This window comes from Marmota monax, unplaced genomic scaffold (genome assembly GCF_021218885.2).
Source record: "Marmota monax isolate L192 unplaced genomic scaffold, Marmota_monax_Labrador192_F-V1.1 WCK01_AAM20220418_F8-fsc00050, whole genome shotgun sequence".
Taxonomy (NCBI): Eukaryota; Metazoa; Chordata; class Mammalia; order Rodentia; family Sciuridae; genus Marmota; species Marmota monax.
Window position 1 is genome coordinate 13,379,857 of NW_026694552.1, and position 19,211 is coordinate 13,399,067.

The following is a 19,211-nucleotide window of genomic DNA, read 5'->3' on the forward strand; positions in this document are numbered from 1 at the left end:
GTCTGCAGGCTGACTATATAAATACTTGAAAGAGGGAGAAATGGATGCCCATGAATTGTCCTTGCTGATAAAGATTAAATTGGAGTTCTGGGTGTGTAGCTCAATAGTAAAGCATGTGCTTAGCATGCAGGGTTCCATTCCTAACACCAAAAAGAAAAGAAAAGAAAAAAAAAAAACGAATCAGTGAGTCAGTGACTTATGGATCACATTGAATAAAATACATAAAAGTCAAACCTGTGGGAAGACTAACCAAATGGCTTTCTTGGTTTTGTTTACCTTTTAGCTGTTTTAAATGAATGGTTATGAGTTCATGGTATGGCTAGCACTTTCACCGTAAGAACTACTTAATTTTGGAGTCAAAGACGAAATTAGGACATTAATATTTTCATGTTTTTAGCAGCTTTATTGAGATCATACTATGTACTTAAAGTATACAATTTGATAGATTTTAGTATATTCCAAGATATGTACAACCACACCACAATCAATTCTCAAGTTTTTTTTTTTTTTTTTTTTTTTGTGGGGCTGGGGATTGAACCCAGGGCCTTGTACATGTAAAGGCAAGCACTCTACCAACTGAGCTATATCTCCAGCCCAATTCTCAAGTTAGTTTTTATCAGTTCAGAAAGAAATTTCACACTCTTTAGCTATCATCACCTTCCCCAGCTCCCCAACCTTAAGCAACCACTAACTAATCTATTTTCTATCTCCATAAATTTCCCTATTCTGAACTTTTTCCCCTTCTTTTTGCAGTATTGGGGGTTTGATCAGAGACACTCTACCACTGAGCTCCATCCCCAGCCCTTTATATATATATAATTTTTTTTTTTTTTTTTTTTTAATTTTGAGACAGACTAACTTGCCCAGGCTGGTCTCCAACTTCTGATCGTCCTGCCTCAGCCTCCCAAGTGACTGGAATTACAGTCATGTGCCACTGCATCCAGCCCCTGTTCTGCACTTTTATATTAATGAAATCATGGCATGTGATCTTTCATGTCTTTCTTATTTCCCTCAACATAATTGTTTCAAGTTCACTCACATTGTAACAGGTATTAGTATTTCATTATTTTATGGCTGAACAATATTCTGTTGTGTATATATGTACTATATTTTGCTTATCTATTAACTTATAAATATTTACATTCTTTTGGTTTTGGTTATTATGAATAATGGAAAGTGTCAGTATTAGGGCTGGGGATGTGGCTCAAGCGGTAGCGCGCTTGCCTGGCGTGCGTGCGGCCCGGGTTCGATCCTCAGCACCACATACAAACAAAGATGTTGTGTCCACCGAGAACTAAAAAATAAATATTAAAATTCTCTCTCTCTGTCTCTCTCTCTCTTTCTTTAAAAAAAAAAAGAAAGTGTCAGTATTAAATGTTTAATTACAGATGAGCTAATGAGTTAGAGGTGATAGTGACAAAGTAACATTTCATTTATTACTACTCTGCTATTAATGTAAATCTTTGCTTTGATTAATATTGTATACTACTGATTTTTCCATCTAAGTTTGGATATTTTTTTCTTTCTTCCTGAAGCTTACTGGCTTATTGGCATAGACTTGTTTCCAATAACTTTTCACTAGTAGTGTTTTTTTTTTCTTTACTTGAATGAAGTGAAGTCTATAAAAGTTATAGAATCATCTTTTCTTTTCTTTTGGTATAAGGGATGGGGCACTGTACCACTGAGCTACATCCCTAGCCCTTTCTTTAAGACAGGTTCTCACTAAGTTACATTGCTAAGACTGGCCTCAAACTTGCGATTCTCATGCTTCAGCCTCCTGAGTTGCTGGGCTTATAGGTGTGAGCCACCATTCCAGGCTCTAGAACCATCTTTTCTAAAATTTATTATATCATAGATGTTTACAAAATTTTGTTAAACATATCCTTGTTTTTTTGTTTGTTTGTTTTTGTTTTTTTGTGTGTGTGATGCTGAACATCAAACACTCAGGGCCTTGGATGTGCTAGGCAAATGCTCTACCACTGAGCCACATCTCTAGCCCTTATCACATTTTTTGAACACTGAAGGGCAAAGGTAATCAGGGTTAAGGCCTACAAAACTAATAAATAAATGCTTGGAAACATGATGATTACAGTCAACCTAAAGAATTATTGGGCTAAGTACCTGTATTCCCAGTTACCAGAGAAGATAAGGCAGGAGAATCTTAAATTCAAAGTCAGCCTGAGCAACTTAGTAAGACCTTATCTCAAAATAAAACAAAAAGGGTTGGGGATGTAGCTCAGGGGTAGAGTGCTTGCCTAGCATGCATGAGGCCCTAGGTCCCAATCCCTAATACTGAAAAAAAAATAGTTTGAGAGAATCTTACCTTTTGACTTCTTGGGAGTAAATATGAAAATGAAGGATTATCAAAGGATGATAAAATATTGACACTTTTCATTATTCATAATAACCAAAACTAGTATACAGATATTGATACAGCTAAGATACAGAACATTCCCTCACCACTAGAATCTCTTTTGTTGTCCATTTATAACAACACAAACCTTCCTCTACCCTCAACCCTATTCCTGACAATTGGAAGCCACTAACCTACCTGTTCTCCATTTTTACAATGTCATGTTCATATTATATAATGTAACCTTTGGGGATGGCTTTTTTCACTGAGCATAATCCTCTGAAAACTCATCCAACTTGTGTTTATCATTACCTTGTTCCTTTTCATTGCTGAATAGTATCATATGTTGTAGAGGGAGCTACCATAATTTATTTAACTGTTCACCCATTAAAAGACATCTGGGCCAGGGGCTGGGGTTGTGGCTCAGTGGTAGAGGGCTTGCTTATCATGTGTGAGGCACTGGGTTCAATCCTCAGCACCACATAAATAAATAAAATAAAGGTATTGTCCATCTACAACTTAAAAAAAAAAAAAAAACATCTGGGCCGGGGCTATAGCACTTACCCGGCATGTATGAGGCCCTGGGTTTAATCCCTTAGCACCCCCTCCAAAAAAAAGGCATCTGGGCCATTTCCATTTTCATTGTTTATTTTTATTTGTTTTGGTGCTGATAACAGAACCTAAAGCCTGTGCATGCTAACATCCACTCTACCACTGAACTATATTCCAGCCCAGTTCTAATTTTTTAACTATCACAAAAAATTGCTATAAATGTTGGGTAGTTATTTTTGTATAAATGTAAATTTTTGTTTCTCTGGGATTAATGCCCAAAGAGCACAATTGCTGGTTTGTATGGGAGTTGCACATTAGTTTTATAAGAAACTGACAAAATGTTTTTCCCAGAGTGACTATACCATTTTGTGCTTCCACCAGCAATGTATGAGTGATCCAGTTTTTCTATATTCTTGCCAGCATTTGGTGGTGTCACTATTTAACTATTCTGACAGGTGTGTAGTGATAATCTCATTGAGTTTCATGTTTCATTTCTCTAATGGCTAATGATGTTGAACATCTTTTCATGTGCTTATTTCCCATCTCTATATCTTCTTCAGTGAAATGTCTGTTCATGTTGTTCATGTCTTTTGCCTATTTTCTAATTGGATTTTTTTTTTTTTTTGCACTATTGGGGATTGAACCATTGAACCCAGGGAACCCTACCACTGAATTGCACTCCCAACCTCTTTATAATTTTTAAAATATTTGAGATGGGAGTCTTGCTAAGTTGCCCAGGCTGACCTTGGACTTGTGATCATCCTGTCTCAGCTTCCCCAGTAGCTGAGATTACAGGAGTATACCATCATACCTGGGCAATTGCTTTTTGGTTTTTTTTGTTTGTTTGTTTGTTTTTTTGTTGTTGTTGTTGTTGTTGTTGTTTTTAACTGGGGTTTGAACCCAGGAGCACTTTATCACATCTACCCAGTCCTTTTTTTACTTTTTATTTTGAAACATGGTCTCGCTTAGTTGCTGAGGGCCTCACTGAGTTCCTAAGGCTGAACTCAAACTTGGAATCCTTTTGTCTCAGCCTCCTGAATTGCTAGGATCACAGGCATGTGCCTGGCCTATGTTTTTTTTTTTTTTTATGTTGAATTTTGAGAAATCTTTATATATTCCAGATAGCAGTCCTTGATCAAATATGTGGTATAAAATATCCTAGTCTGGATAATCAAGGTCTTTGATAGAACAAAAGTATCTTGATAAGCCAAATTTAACAATATTTCCTTTCATAGGTTGTCTTTTTTTTAATGTCATGTCTAAAAACTTTTCACCAAATCTTGTTCCTGAAGAATTTCTTCTTTTTTCCCCTCTTATGGTATTTAGGCCTATGATCCATTTTGAGTTAATTTTTGTAAAGTAAAAGATTTAGGTCAAAGTCTTTCTTCTTTTTTTATTTTGACCTGTGGTTGTCCAGCTGCTCTAGCACCATTCCTCCACTAATGGGCTTTTCTTTTTAATATGTTTTTAGTTGTAGATGGACACAATACCTTTATTTTATTTATTTATTTTTTTATGTGGTGCTAAGGATCGAACCCAGTGGCTCATACTTGCGACGCAAGTGCTCTACCACTGAGCCATAACCCCAGCCCCCACTAATGGGCTTCTTATTCCTTTCTACAAAATCAGTTGAAAATGGAATTAAGGGTATAGCTCAGTAGTAGAGCATATGTTTAATATGTACAAAACTTTGAATTCAATAACCAACCCAAAAAGAACAGAAAAGAAAAAGACAAAAATCCACAAAGCAAGCAGAAAGAAAGGGGAAAAGAAGTTGAAAGTATTTGTATAGATTTATTTCTAAGTTCTCTGTTCTACTGTTCCACGTGTCTGTTGCTCGCCAATGTCACACTGGATTCCTATAGTTGCACCAGGTAGAGTCATTCCACCCACCTTATTTTTCAGTATGTTTTTGCTATTCTTAGGCTTGTTCCTGTCCACATACATTTTTAGAAAAAGCTTGTCAATAGCTATAAAATAAACTGTTCTGGTATCTTGAGAGGAATTGTGCTAATGAATTTGATTTTTGAAATTGCATATGTAATGTTAATAAAGTTAAAAAATGGTAATTCCATTAGGGAAGACAATTTAGTCTCTAATCTATACTGGGTCTTATTTTCTATAAGACTTATTTTTATAATTTGAACTGATACATGAAAACCTAATATTGTATATGGTACTATGTGATGTCTTGATACATGTGTACATTGTGTAATGTTCAAATCAGGATAAACATGTCTTCAACATTGATCATTTCTTAATTATAAAAACATTTAAAAATAAACTTTTAAAATTTTGAAGTTACTGAATGGTTAATTGACAGTGTTTCTTTAGATATAATTTGAATGTCATTTTTAATTGCCAAAATTGAAGTTTTTCAGAGGAATAACACATCTTTGATATAAAGGTCAAGTTCTAAAATCTCAGTTTTTATTTATTTATTAGTTATTGGTACTGGGGTTTGAACCTACAGTTAGTTTCCCACTGAACTACATTGTAGCCCGTTTTAGTTTTTATTTTGTGATAGAGTCTCACTAAATTGCTGAGACTGGTCAGGAACTTGAGATCCTCCTGCCTCAGTCTCTTTAGCCGCTAAGATTATAGGCAGCCATGCCCGGCTCCTCCAAAATGTTTTTAAATTATACCATAGATTAGAAGCCAGGCAAGGTTGTGCATGACTATAATTCCAGCAACCTGGAAGGCTGAGACAAGAAGGATGGCAAGTTCAAGGCCAACCTCAGTAACTTAGCAAGACTCTGTCTCAAAAAGTTTTTAAAACTTGGAGGTTTGGGGCTGGGGATGTGGCTCAAGCAGTAGCACGCTCACCTGGCATATGCAGGGCACTGGGTTCGATCCTCAGCACCACATAAAAATAAAATAAAGATGTTGTGTCCACTGAAAACTAAAAAATAAATATTAAAAAAATTCTCTCTCTTTAAAAAAAAATGGTGGTTTACTTCTGTAATTTTTAAAGACCACCCATTAAACTTCTAAGACTTTTTAATAAGACTCCTAAACCTATTATTCTGCCTAAGGAAAGTCTGGTTTATACCTTCTGTTGTCTCAAACTCATTTGCCAAAAGAATGAAATGGAATATGCTATTAAAGCATTGGGATTTGGGGTATTGGAGTTTGGGGTGTACTTGCTATATATTAATATAAATCAAAAGTTTTAAAATGAAAACACTTGTGTATTCTCATGCTTTGATTATTGATTCTGTAAAATGAAATCTTAAAAATTACCAAAAGCATCTGGTAAATCCCTTGACTTAAAGAACACTTGGAAATTTACTGTTGTGTTAAAAGAGGTGGAGGGGGGCTGTCAAACTGATTATGGCTGAAGAAGAACTGAAGAGAAAATGTCACCTTGTTGGTTTGGGGTGAGGGAAAACTAAATGACATCATGCTTTCATTTCTGTCCTGCTTTCTCAAGATAAAGCTTTTTCGCTGTTTTTTCCACCTAATGATTCAGAGTAGGAGGCATAAAACAAAACCTTCTGGTTCTTTTCCTATCCTGTTTATGTTCTAAATTGGCTTTTATTGCTTTAATAAAATATATCACTGTTGACCTATAACATTATGAATGTGGGATTAAGTGGTTAGACTTAAGAGAGCAGGAATAGGAAAATCACAGTCCAGATGTACTTCCCTAAGTACAGTTAGCAGAATTGCTTCTCCATAATGAAAACCTCCCTAAGTTACAGCCCATGGCTCTTGATATTATCATAGTATTATCATTATAGTGGTGTTTTCCAACACTAGCAACCTCCTAACTCTCTTTAGGTAATAGCTACAGCTCTAGTTAAACCTATCCCCCAATTGAAAAAAGTGTGTGTGTGTGTGTGTGTGTGTGTGTGTGTGTGTGTATATATATATATTTTTTTTTTTTTTTTTTTTTGGTATGAGTGATTGAGTCCAGGGGTGTTTAACCACTGAACCTTTTTATGTTTTGTTTTGAGATAAGGCCTCACTAAGTTGCTTAGGGCCTCACTAGGTTGCTAAGGCTAAAAAGTATAATTTAAAGAAGAATGTGGACTGGGTCAGTGGTAGAGCAGGCCCTAGGTTCCACCCCCAGACAAAGAAAACAGAATGATATAATGGTTCTCATCATAAAGAAATATGCAACTTTTTCTTCACATATAATTATTGCATTTTTGTATTTATCTGGTCTTTTTCTTTGTGGTGCTAGGGATGGAGCCTTGCTTCTACAGGCAAGTGCTATACCACTCAGCCATAGTCCCAGTCATTTATGTGGGCTTTTGAAAGCTCATTCTCTGAAGCGGTGAATTCTTAGAGCCAATGAGTCTAGAATAGTCTACCCTGTCAAAAGAACCACAGCTATGGCTTTAGCCAATTTCTGAGGCAATAAGCTAGGAGAGGGAAGAGGTTGATTGCTCCTGTGCAAATGACATTTTGCCAACAATGTGATTTTTAGCAAGTGAAGATCACAAAAGCCTTCTGACTTGTGGCAGAATTCATTACAATGAGATTTTAGCTGTGCCCAGTAACAGTTTGCCAAATAAAATACTGAACAAGCAAGACTGGTCAGTTACAATCCAGTGTCTAGTAATCTTAACCAACATAGTTTTATGTTTATGGATTCAACTCCATTCTCAAAGAAATATGAGGCATCTCAACAGAAATATAATAAATAAAATTTGCAAGGTGTCTCCCATATATTTGAGTGACAATGGCATATAACCATTTTATGAGACCATGGTATTTTTGCAGCCAATCTTACTGATAAATCTGCATTGTGTTCACAATTCTGTGTTGAGCCAGATTTAACAATGACTATTATGTGTAGAAAATAGCAACCATTGTTGCTGAACTAAACTCTCTCTGGAGAGTTAAAAAAAATTAAACTAATAAAGCTTTAATGGCAATGTAACCAAAGAAATTAACCTGAGAAATGTGATTAGATATAACATGGTACATTTGTTGAATTATTACCTAGCAGAGGAACAATGTATGTATGGTGACAGCTCACTTGTCTAAAGGGGTAATTCCAAATTGCATGTGCACACACGCACACACACACACATTTCTAGCCAAATGTTTCTGTGAAAGGAATATGTGTGTGTGTGTGTGTGTGTGTGTGTTTACACATATTCAGAATGTATTCAGAAGAGATAGAAAGCAGGCTGTTCCTGGCTAATTCTCAATGAAATGAAACTTATTTGAATTGTGCCTTGATAATGTGTATATGTGCTTCAGAGAATTACAGGGAAGAATTCCAATGACAGCGTACTTGGTAGTGGTTCTTGCAGTGACAATTGGTAATATTCAGGGTGTTTTATCAGACAATGACAAAACAGTTTTTCTCTGCGAACTTGTCTCTAATAATTGTAGAAGTCAGGAAATATTGCACATGCAAGTATATCTGAAACCATCCATGGATGCATTTAACACTTTGAAGTGATGGTAACATCTGGTAACAACTAGAAACCAGAATCTTAGGGGCTATGGCTTCATGTTACCACTTCATCTGAATTAGTCATTTAAAGGGGATTTTACATGTCTTCCTAAGAACTGACAAGGTTAATCTTGGACTAGGGCAGGCTGGCAGGAAATGCTAGAGCAGCTATTTCTTTTGAAGTTTTCTTTTGTTATTCCTTGTGAGGTCAAAAAGTTGTCATTTTAAAGTTTGAAATCTAAAGCAATAATGTCTTAACATCTAAGATGATTTTTCTTTTTTTTAATGTGGAAAGCTTGATTTGTTGAGTGGCTACTGCATGCCAGGCACTGTCATAGGTGTTAAAAATGGATTAATAAACAAAACAGACCAAAAATCACTGCCCTCGTAGAGCATAATAAATGTAAAAACTGTATATCAATTTAAAATTATTTAATGCTACCACTCAGATTTTAAAGACCATCATTGAATGAGTCTTGAGGACTTTTGTACACTTTATCTGGAGTTTGAATAAGGAAAATTTGACAATTTCAAATATAGGTCAAGAAACTAGCAACTGATAACTACAGTAAATATTTTCTTCTTTTATTCTCACTGTTACATATAATTTATCAGTGTTTTATTTAGATCACTTGAGAAACTGAGAAATATTACTGATTAAACTTATGGGTTTATTCTTTTTCTTTTAATATTTTTTAGTTGCCAATGGATTTTTCACTTTATTTGTTTGTTTATATGTGGTGCTGAGTGAGGATCAGATCCAGGGTCTCACACATGCCAGACAAGTGCTCTACCACTGAACCACAACCTCAGTCCCATGGATTTATTCTTTAGGATAGGTTTAATATATAGGGGGTGAAAGGACATGTTAGCCTCTAATGTGAAGGTATGGCATTTACAAATATATCTTCTGTCATTTGAAGACTTATAAAATCCTTAAATGTATTTAATGGTCACCCTGGAAAATGAATGTATTGTTCATTTATTTTTGCCTATGTGAGTAGTACACGAGCTGACTCAAAGGAGATGACATGATGGTTCCTGTCCTGAAGTGAAATAAGATGACGGGTTGTGGTGGAAAAATGATGTGGTCATGCCCATATTTGCTCACATCTCTTGTTCGTTTCCTTTTATAGAGGAAACCCAAGGAGAGTCTCACTTCTTATTTTTTAAGTTTCCTTTTGGTCTTATCGTTCTCATGCCAGTTTTCTTCTATTATTTCTTAAAATTCCATGATAATGAGTTATAATTTAGTTGGCTCAAGTTTGTGCTGATTTACAACTCAGTTGGCTCAAGCATAAGTACCCTTTAGAATGGTCATAGTGGAGGCATCATGCCTATTTTAAGGAATTAATGTTGATATGATTAGTATTCTGTGCTTATAATATTAACATGTATGGACGCAGCCATGCTGAGCCCCTTGAGGATATGAAAAGCATGTTTCTTAAACCCTTGTATTTCCTGATGCCTTTTGCAGAGTGGATGCTCAATCAGTACTTGTCTATTGAATAAATAAAGCCAGGAATTCTAGTTTTGCTTCCCAACATAGTTTTGTATAAAACAATTTTATGGAAGTGTTCAAACATACAAAGTAAAAGAGTATAGGCACCCTTACCCCAAGCTTTCATGATTATTAATTAATGTTTGATGTTCTTATTTCATCTTTGTCTCCCATTCTTTCTTTTTAACTGAGTACTGTGCATTGAGCCCAGTGACATTCTATCACTGAGCAACATCCCCAAGCCTTTTTAAATTTTATTTTGAGACAAAGTCTTGCTAAGTTGCTGAGGCTGGTCTCAAACTTGGGATCCTCCTGCCTCAGCTTCCCAAGTAGCTGGTATTACAGGCATGTGAAACCATGCCTGCTCCTGTCCTGTCCTTTCCTCTTTCTTTTTTTTTAATGATTTGCTTTAGAATAGTCCCCATATTATTTTATCTATAAATACTGTATACTTGGTTTTTAAATTTTTAACTTAGTAATAATTTTTGAATTGCCTACGGAGTTTTACTTTCAAAACTTTTCTGTGCTGCCTTTATGCCAGAAAAGGAAATTCTTAATGCTTATCAGAAGAAAAATCTTTATTTGATACAAATGAACTAGATGTTATCTTGTAACAAATGTTTCCTTTGTTAGTCTTTTTAATAAAATTTATTAAAAGGTTTTAAATTACACTGTCATGATCAAATCATGTCTTTGAATATGAACCCAATTCTCTCCAAAATATGCTCTGGAATAGATAAGTTTTTTAGTTTTCCCCTCAAAATTGATATTAATGACATGGTTTTACTTTTTGCAGCTTAACAGCACAGAGCTCAGCACAGAGCTCAGGTTAAAACCTAGATATGTAATTTTAATAATTTTATCCTTGGATTGAAAATTCGTGCTAAAACCTACATACCTTATTTCTTCATGTGTGTATTGAAGCATGGCATATGCACCCATGGGGGTCAGAATTACTTTTTGAGAAGATGTTTGTGTTATTAGCTTTCTTTACTGTGTTGACATTTGCACTGATGATGCAAAAGTGCTAGTACCTGCCAGGCACAGTTGTATACACCTGTAATCCCAGTGATTCAGGAGGGTGAGGCATGAGGATGAGGTTTGAGGCTGGTCTCAGCAACTTAGTGAGACCCTATCTCAAAACAAAATATAAAATGTGTAGAGGACTCAGTGGTAGAGCACCCCTGGGTTTTATCCCCAGTATTAAACAAAATAAAACAACAACAAAACTGCTAGTGCCTTAGCAAAGCCAAGACAGGGGCACCATTCTGTATTAATAATCATTGTATTTCTTAACACCATACCTTCACTGTTTGAAAAAAAAAATCTATAACATGCATTTCAGTTACTAATATCCTAGATGAAGCAGGAAACATTAATTTTATTAATTCTGAACTCTCAGGTATGCATCTTTTAAAAATCCTACATCATGAGATTGGACCCACCCATATAGCATTTCCGCTACATGGTTGTCATGAGGAAACATACTTGTGCAATTGGTTAAGTTGTGAGCTGAACTAGTTGGTGCTTTAAAAAATTGAAAATCAATTTTCCTTGAAAGGTTCAAATAATTGAATATTCAGACCTGAATATTTGACAGATACTTTATCAAAAATGAACCAACTGTGCCTGTCATCTCAATAATGGAGAGGACTTGTTGCCAATGATAAAATTAGAGCTTTCAAGCAAAAATTTAAATTTTTGGAAATTTGTATTGGCCATTAAGTAGTCTTTTTGGTATCCAAGACTTTTTTCCTTTGCGGAGGGTGTTGGGGATGGAACCCAGGGCCTAGTGCTTGCTAAGCAGTTGTTCAACCAGTGAGCTACATCCCCCACTCCATCAATACTTAGACTTTTCTAACGAGACTGATGGTATAATTAATAGAAAGTGATTTGTTAAATATTGTATAATGAAGTGTCGGCATTTGGATGATCTTTGTAACTTAGTGAAACAATCTTTTTCAAAGGACCAGTGCATGATGTAACAAAATCAAGGTGGGTAAAAAGTCCAAAGTTCAACTAGAACGAAGGATTTTAATGTAACAGAAAATTTTTTTAAAAAATTGAAATACAGCAGATTCCATATTGTAACCAACATTTTAAAAAACTACCACTTCTGGAGCTTTGGTGTAGTACTAAAAAATATCTGTAATTTTCTGGAAAGAGTTTTTAAATACTTCTTCCTTTTTTAAGAATGTATTTGTGGGAGGACAAGTTTTCTTCTTATATGCAAATCAAATCACATATTGTTATAGATTGAATGTGAAGCAGATATAAAAATTCAACTGTCTTGTGTTAAATTAAATAAGGTAAACAGTGCATAACAAATGTCAACTAAGTGCAAAAATGTAAATAATGCTACTCTTAACTAAATTTATTATTGAAAATAGTTATTTTTATAAAAAATATTATTTATGTTAGCAAGTAATGGACTTATTATGATTTTTTAAAAAATTCTTTTAGTTGGTAGATGGGCACAAGACCTTTATGATTTTTAAATTACTAAATACCAGGGCTGGGGATGTGGCTCAAGCTGTAGCGCGCTCGCCTGGCATGCGTGCAGCCCGGGTTCGATCCTCAGCACCACATACAAACAAAGATGTTGTGTCTGCCGAAAACTAAAAAATAAAATATTTTTTAAAAAATTACTAAATACCTTTAACATTTCCTAATTGTAATTTTTTTTAAATGCTGGGACTGAATCCCAGGTCCTTGGGCATGATAGGCAAGTACTCTACTATTGAACCACATCCCCAGACCCTCCAGTTGTAATTTCTAATATGATAACTACATTGACAATGGTTTTGAATATATTAAAAAAAATAACTACATTGACAGATCCAGCTTGCCTATCAGAAAGCTCTTTGGAGTCTTCATGTCTTTAGGTCCAAAACTTTAAGAACTACTAGGTTAGCTGGAATTTGTTGTTATTTCTCTCCTTTCCTCTCCTGTCTTCATTTCTCTGCCCTTCTCCCTCTAAGCCTTCCTGTTCTCTCATACCTTTCCTCCTCTTTGAATGAGAGATCCTCAGGATAGAAAGGTGTAGAGCATATATCCCTTATGTCTTTGTATGTTTTTATTAACTGTGAACAAAACACAGATGTCATTTATCATGTTATTTATTTGTTTAGCGGTGCTGGGGGTCTAAATGGGGGTTTCACTCATGCTAGGCAAGTACTGTACCACTGAGCTATATCTCCAGCCCCAGATGTCTTTTTTTAAATATTTTTTTAGTTGTAGTTGGACACAATACCTTTATTTTATTTATTTTTTTAAATGTGGTGCTGAGGATCGAACCCAGTGCCTCGCACGTGCTAGGCTAGTGCTCTACTGCTGAGCCACAACCCCAGCCCCCCCAGATGTCTTTTAAATCAGTCCCTGCCCCATGTGTTAACAAGTTTTAAAAATTCATAATTAAAATTGTCTTTATTTCAAACTTTTGTTTTTAATGCATTAGGACAAAGTAGATCATTCAATATACAATAATAATCCTATTTGATTTTCAACATTTGATTACTTTATTACACAAAGAGCTAATAAATACTCAGTATCTGGGGGATGTCCTTCAGAATATTGAAATTAAGATATTTTTGTGACTTATTTTTCTCCCCAAATGTGAAAAAAAAAAGATTACTGGGGCTCAGGTGTAGCTCAGGTTAAAGCACTTGCCTAAGGACATGCACAAAGCCCTGGGTTCATTGCTTAGCACTGGGGGGAAAAAAAAAAATGTTTACAGAAACCAGATCCACTTGATTGTTCAAATTGATACATCTGTGCAACAGGACGTTTGTATACTTAATATTGGTTCTAGTATAAATTTCTTAAACTTTCCAATATGGATCAAAATTACAGTAGCAATTTCCAGCATGTTAATTTGGCTCCTGCTTTGTATGTTAGATCTCTCTGCTTTGATGTTTCACTCACTGTGTTACTTATTAGTCTGCTTTGCTTTTTAAGTGACAAAGATAGGAAAATCCTGTTCCATGAAAGGAAAATAGATGATGTTGTGGTGTGTCATTAAACACACTGGGAGAGGCCTCCAGTGTACATGTCACACACGGAAAGAGCATACCTAGTGCTGGGTGTGGTGGAGAGCATGACGTTTGGATGAAAGTTTGAAGGAGACCTTAAAAATACTATGTCTGTGTTTCCTCTTCTAACTGCATATTGCAAGTCTCCTGCTCCTGTTTTGGGTGTGTCTCTTTCCAGTCCGAGGGGTGCATATGCCCATAGGTGTGTGTGAACTTCACGGTTTTGTTTGTCACAGCTGTTAGAGCTTGGTTTCCATTAGCTTTCCTTAGTATTCATTATGATGAATTTGGAATGCAACGTAAAAGTTGTTTTCATTCTGTGGCCTGCTTGTAAAAACGTAAAACTTATTACACAATCCTTGCCACCATCTTCTATTCCCAAGCCAATTTTCCTTACCAGTAGTAAAAACAGATTCTATAACACACGAAGTCACACACAATAGACATACACAAACACACCCCCCTCTACTCTCTGCACACCCACACACACCTCAGATGGTGAATGAGATAGACTTTTACAAAATGAGCCATAGATTAAAACTGGTCACACAGTTGATGTGGCAGAACTGTCCTTTAGGAAATGCCCTCCCCAAAATTTACTAAGTTTTTAAAACTGTGCCTTGTTTTCCCTTTTGTGGTGCTGGGGATGTACCCAGAGCTGCATACCTGCTAGACAAATACTGTACCACTGAGCTATACTCCCAAGTCAATTCAAAGGGAGTATCTATTCCTGTAACATTGACTACAATATTATGTAGTTGAAAACAATTCTGTCATGGTAAATAGACTTTGAAATCAGTGACTTGAAGTTGGTAGATTTTACTCTGATCAAAGATTAGCCTCTAGCCAGGAGTAGTGGCACATACCTATAACTCCAGCTACTTGGAAAGCTGAGGCAGTAGGATGGCAGATTGGAGGCCAGCCTGGGCAACTAAGCAAGACCCTGTCTCAAAATAAAATTAAATTAAAAGGACTGGGGAATGTAGCTCAGTGGTAAAGTGCCCCTAGTTTCAATCCCCAGTACTGCTGGGGTGGGGGGTGGTGGCAGGGGGAACCTTATGAGTTTGGAAAGTATATATGTTCCAGATGAACAAGAATGGGGAAGTTTAAAACATTTTTAAGTAGCCCTAGTGTAAGGACCTCTAAAACTTGTGCATGAAAACGAGAAAGTTTTCTTCTCAGAATATTTTTATGTTTAAAAATGTTAATTTCTTCAATGGTAATGCTACATCTCTGAAAAAGGTAGTTAAATAGCACTTGAGACAAAGCCATCTAAGTGGCTTGAGGTGACAGGTGTGGCTGAAGAAAAGGTAAGGCTGGGAAAAACCCAACATTTCTGGTCTAACATTGATACTGTCTTTTTACCTAAGGCAGTTGCTTATGTCCCAATTTTCTCTGCCTGCAAAATGCATGCTAATGCATACATATATAATCTTCCAGTTAGCTCAAAGTGCTTGGTAGCTCCTTACTACTTCCTATACTCTACCATGGCTGCAGGCAGACAGTGCTATGCTTATTGTACACATGAAGAAATTCAGAAAGTTGAAGAGGCTTCATTCACATAGTGAGTCAGCAATAAAGACAGATGGAAAAACATGTCCTCTGGCTCCTGCTGCTATGTTCCTTCTGTTCTGGATTGTGTTGCTTTTTGATATTTCATGCGGTTTTACTGTTTGGTGCAATAAATTAAAGTACTTCCATTAAGGAGACGAGATGTAATCCAGGGTCTGCTGGTGGTGGTTAGTGATGAGGACAGGAGAACACCGCCTGCTTCATAATGGAGACTGTCCAGTGAGGGCTTCTTTTCACATGTGAATGAACTGTGACTCGACTCCATATGCCAAGAAGCCAGTATATCATAAATAAGATGCATTACCTTGTTTTATATTTTATAAAAGACTGAGTATCTATTATCTCACTTTTTCCATTTGCAGAGGTAGACAGAGTAGATTGTAGTATTATGCTTTACTCCAGACAGATTATAATAATATCGGCCACTTACTGAGCACCTTCCTGGACCCAGATGCTCTCATGTACATATATCTTCTTTTTGATCATCATGGCAGCCTTCTGAAGTTATGTGGAATTAGCTCCATTGTTGCCAGGTGTGGTAGTACATGCCTATAATCCCAGAAGCTTGAGAAGTTAAGGCAGGAGGATCACAAGTTTGAGGCCAACCTGGGCAACTTAGCGAGACCCTGTCTCTAGATAAAAAATAACAAAACACTGGGGGGACTGGGGTTGTAGCTCAGCGGTAGAGCGCTTGCCTCATATGTGTGAGGCATTGTGTTCAATTCCCAGCACCACATATAAATAAGCAAAATAGGGTCTGGGCTGTGGCTCAGTGGGTAGAGCACTTTCTTAGCATGTGTGAGGCACTGGATTCCGAGTCTCGGCACCGCATATAAATAAATGAATAAAATAAAGGTCCATCAACATCTAAAAAAAACCCCACATATTTTTAAAAATAAATAAATAAGCAGATTTTTAAAAAAAATATTTAAAAGGAGGGGGCTGGGGATGTAGCTTAATGCAAAGTGCCGCTAGGTTCAATCCCCAGTACTAAAATCAAACAAACAAACTTCTATTGCTAAAGAACATGGGGCTCAGAGAGGCTACGAAATTTGTTCCAGGTCACAGAGACTTGAAGTTTGTCAAATAGCTAAGACCTCAATGTTTCTGTTGTGCCACATTTCCTCTCAAAATTTTAACTTGTCCTGTGTCAGTGTATAGAAATGGTGTCCTGAGCCTAGTCCAGTACTCCCATTGATTTTTTTTTCTTCACTTCCATAAAGGGTGTTCACAACTAACCAGTTGCTTAATTTAGCAATTCACTGATCAGATTGCTAGACAGTTTAAAAGCAAATTTTAATAAGAGCAGTTATCATATCATGTACTTACCATGTGCCAGGCTATAATCTAAATTTATGGCATATATTAAATAATTTAAGCCTCTCAACAATAACGTTAGTTACTATTAAATGAATTGGTATTGGGCTGGGGATGTGGCTCAAGCGGTAGCGCGCTCGCCTGGCATGCGTGCGTCCCGGGTTCGATCCTCAGCACCACATACAACCAAAGATGTTGTGTCCGCCAAAAACTAAAAAAATAAATATTAAAACTAACTCTCTCTCTCTCTCTCTCTCTCTCTCTCTCTCTCTTTAAAAAAAAAATGAATTGGTATTGATTGGTTGATTGATATTGTTGTGCTGAGGATAGAACCCAGGGCCTCATGCCTGCTGGTCAAGTGGTCTACCACTGAGCTACATCCACTGCCTGAAATAGTTATTATTGTCATTATCCTGAATGAGAAAATGAGGCAGAAGAGTTTAAGCAACTTGCCCAAGGACACAACAGGTAGTAAATTGTGGAACCAGGATTTGAACCCAATCCAGCTCCAGAGCTCTTTACTTTGTAGTCCTGCTTCTCAATAGAAAATTACCCAGTTCAGAGAATATTGGCTTACTCCTATGTGCTATGAAAAAATTTTTGTCAGAAAAAATGTAGTTCCTTCAGGAGCTTATATTTTCAATAAAAACCAAAATATACATAATTTTAAATAAATTCTTCAACAACCAGAATATGGAGTGTAAATGTTATATGTAGATCAAAATGAATCATGGAGAATATAAATGGTCTGAGACAGTTAACTTGCCTTTCTAAGTAATGTACTTGACTATGGTTGAGTGACTTGGGCACTAGGGAGAAGCTGTTCCATGCGTTCTAAAATAAGCAGGTTACTTGGCTACTGTTCAAACTCTAAATAGGTATATGGGTTGTAGCTATTTGACCTGAACCAACTTAAAATTCCCTTGGGTCCTTGTATGGTTTTAAAAGTGGAGCTGAAATGAAAAAATAAACTTTTCTCCTAGTGTCGTGATTAAGTTAGAATTTATTAAATCCATGGCAAAGGATCTCAAGGCCCACAGGAAGGGGATTCATATGTATTGTATCATTCTTTTGTCAGGGTGTTCTCCTTTGCTAGCAGGAAGTGTTGTGACTTGCTCTCTAAAGATGCAATTGTAAGAAGAATGTTGGGCTTCCAGATTGCCAGTTCTGGGCGTGGGAGAAGGTTCGTTCTATTAGTGCAGCGAGAAAGGAAACAGGTTTGCTCTCGTCGCAAAAGGGTAACTATTTTAATATTATTTTGTTAGGCTCTAACTTTTATATTACTAAATATTCAATCAGAAATTTACTTCTAAAAAAGGCTTAAAATTCCTATTATTTGGTGAACATTTGGAATCATTTTCTAAATAATATTTGCTCAAGTCAAATTTATTTTGAGTTTTTGAAGTTTGGAATCTGACCTGTTCTGTGTATATTCTGTTTTTTCCTTTAGTTTGGGAATATTCTAGTGACTTTGTATGTTCAAAAAATTGATTTTGAGGGCTGGGGATGTGGCTCAAGCGGTAGCGCGCTCGCCTGGCATGTGTGCGGCCCGGGTTCGATCCTCAGCACCACATACAAACAAAGATGTTATGTCCGCCGATAACTAAAAATAAATAAATATTAAAAAAAAATTTTAAAAAAAATTGATTTTGAACTCCCTAGTTATATAGCCATATTAATGAAGTTAAATACCCATCTTAAAGGATAGAAATTATTATCTGTGTTTTGGGGAGGAAGCAGGGAGGAGGCAGGATTTCAAATGCCTTTGATCCTTGTTAAATGGTTTTTCCAAATTCTGTGAAATAGAATTTGAGGTGTCTGTCATGATAGAACATGTTATGATTAGATTAATATTTTACTCTTACAAAATGACTTATGTCGAACAATTCTTATGTTTATGAAGTACAAAATACACAAAAGTCGCCGGTGATGAAATTTAGGTGGTATTACTATACCCTGGTAGTGATTTCCAGTGTCCATAGATTTACCAGGGTTTACCATCAGATAGAGTAAATAATTGTTTTAAGTTTTATTTCTCAAAATTTCTGGCAAAAGGGCAGGGTAGCTAGTTACATAGTAAATCCCAACTCTGAGTTAAGCGTCATTTCTCAGATTGGTTGCAATTAATATACCTATATGAAGTAAAAAGTGAAATCTGAAACATAAAAATCTAGTTTTTTCAGTTAAATACTGTATTTGAGAGGGTATGACACTGCAGGAGGCACTTTCAGTGTTGAATAGATAAGCTTTCTGCTTAGCTGGAAGTAGGAGCTGAAACTGTGTATGGTGATTTCTGAGTTGTAAGTCATAACATTTTATGATATTTTTGTTTTGAGTTGCAGCACACTAAATAATCTTGTGTGTGCATATACACACACATATACACCTCCCTAAGATTGCCCTGAGCCTCACTCAAGCTCAGTTAATTTTCACTAGAAAGAAAACTGGATATATTTCTCAGATGTGAAG

General features: G+C 36.1%; 1 protein-coding gene across 3 annotated transcripts in view; it reads left to right on the forward strand.

Moving 5' to 3' along the window:
• Pls3 (plastin 3) overlaps positions 1–19,211 on the forward strand; it is a 92,178-nt gene that overhangs the window by 18,637 nt on the left and 54,330 nt on the right. Inside the window, exon 1 of one of the 3 annotated variants that reach the window (XM_058571665.1) lies at positions 17,851–17,980. The exons of the other annotated variants lie outside the window; for them this stretch is intronic. The gene's annotated coding sequence lies outside the window, so the exon portion shown is untranslated. Of the gene's footprint in view, positions 1–17,850; positions 17,981–19,211 lie in introns of those variants that run through there. 3 annotated transcript variants of the gene reach the window in all.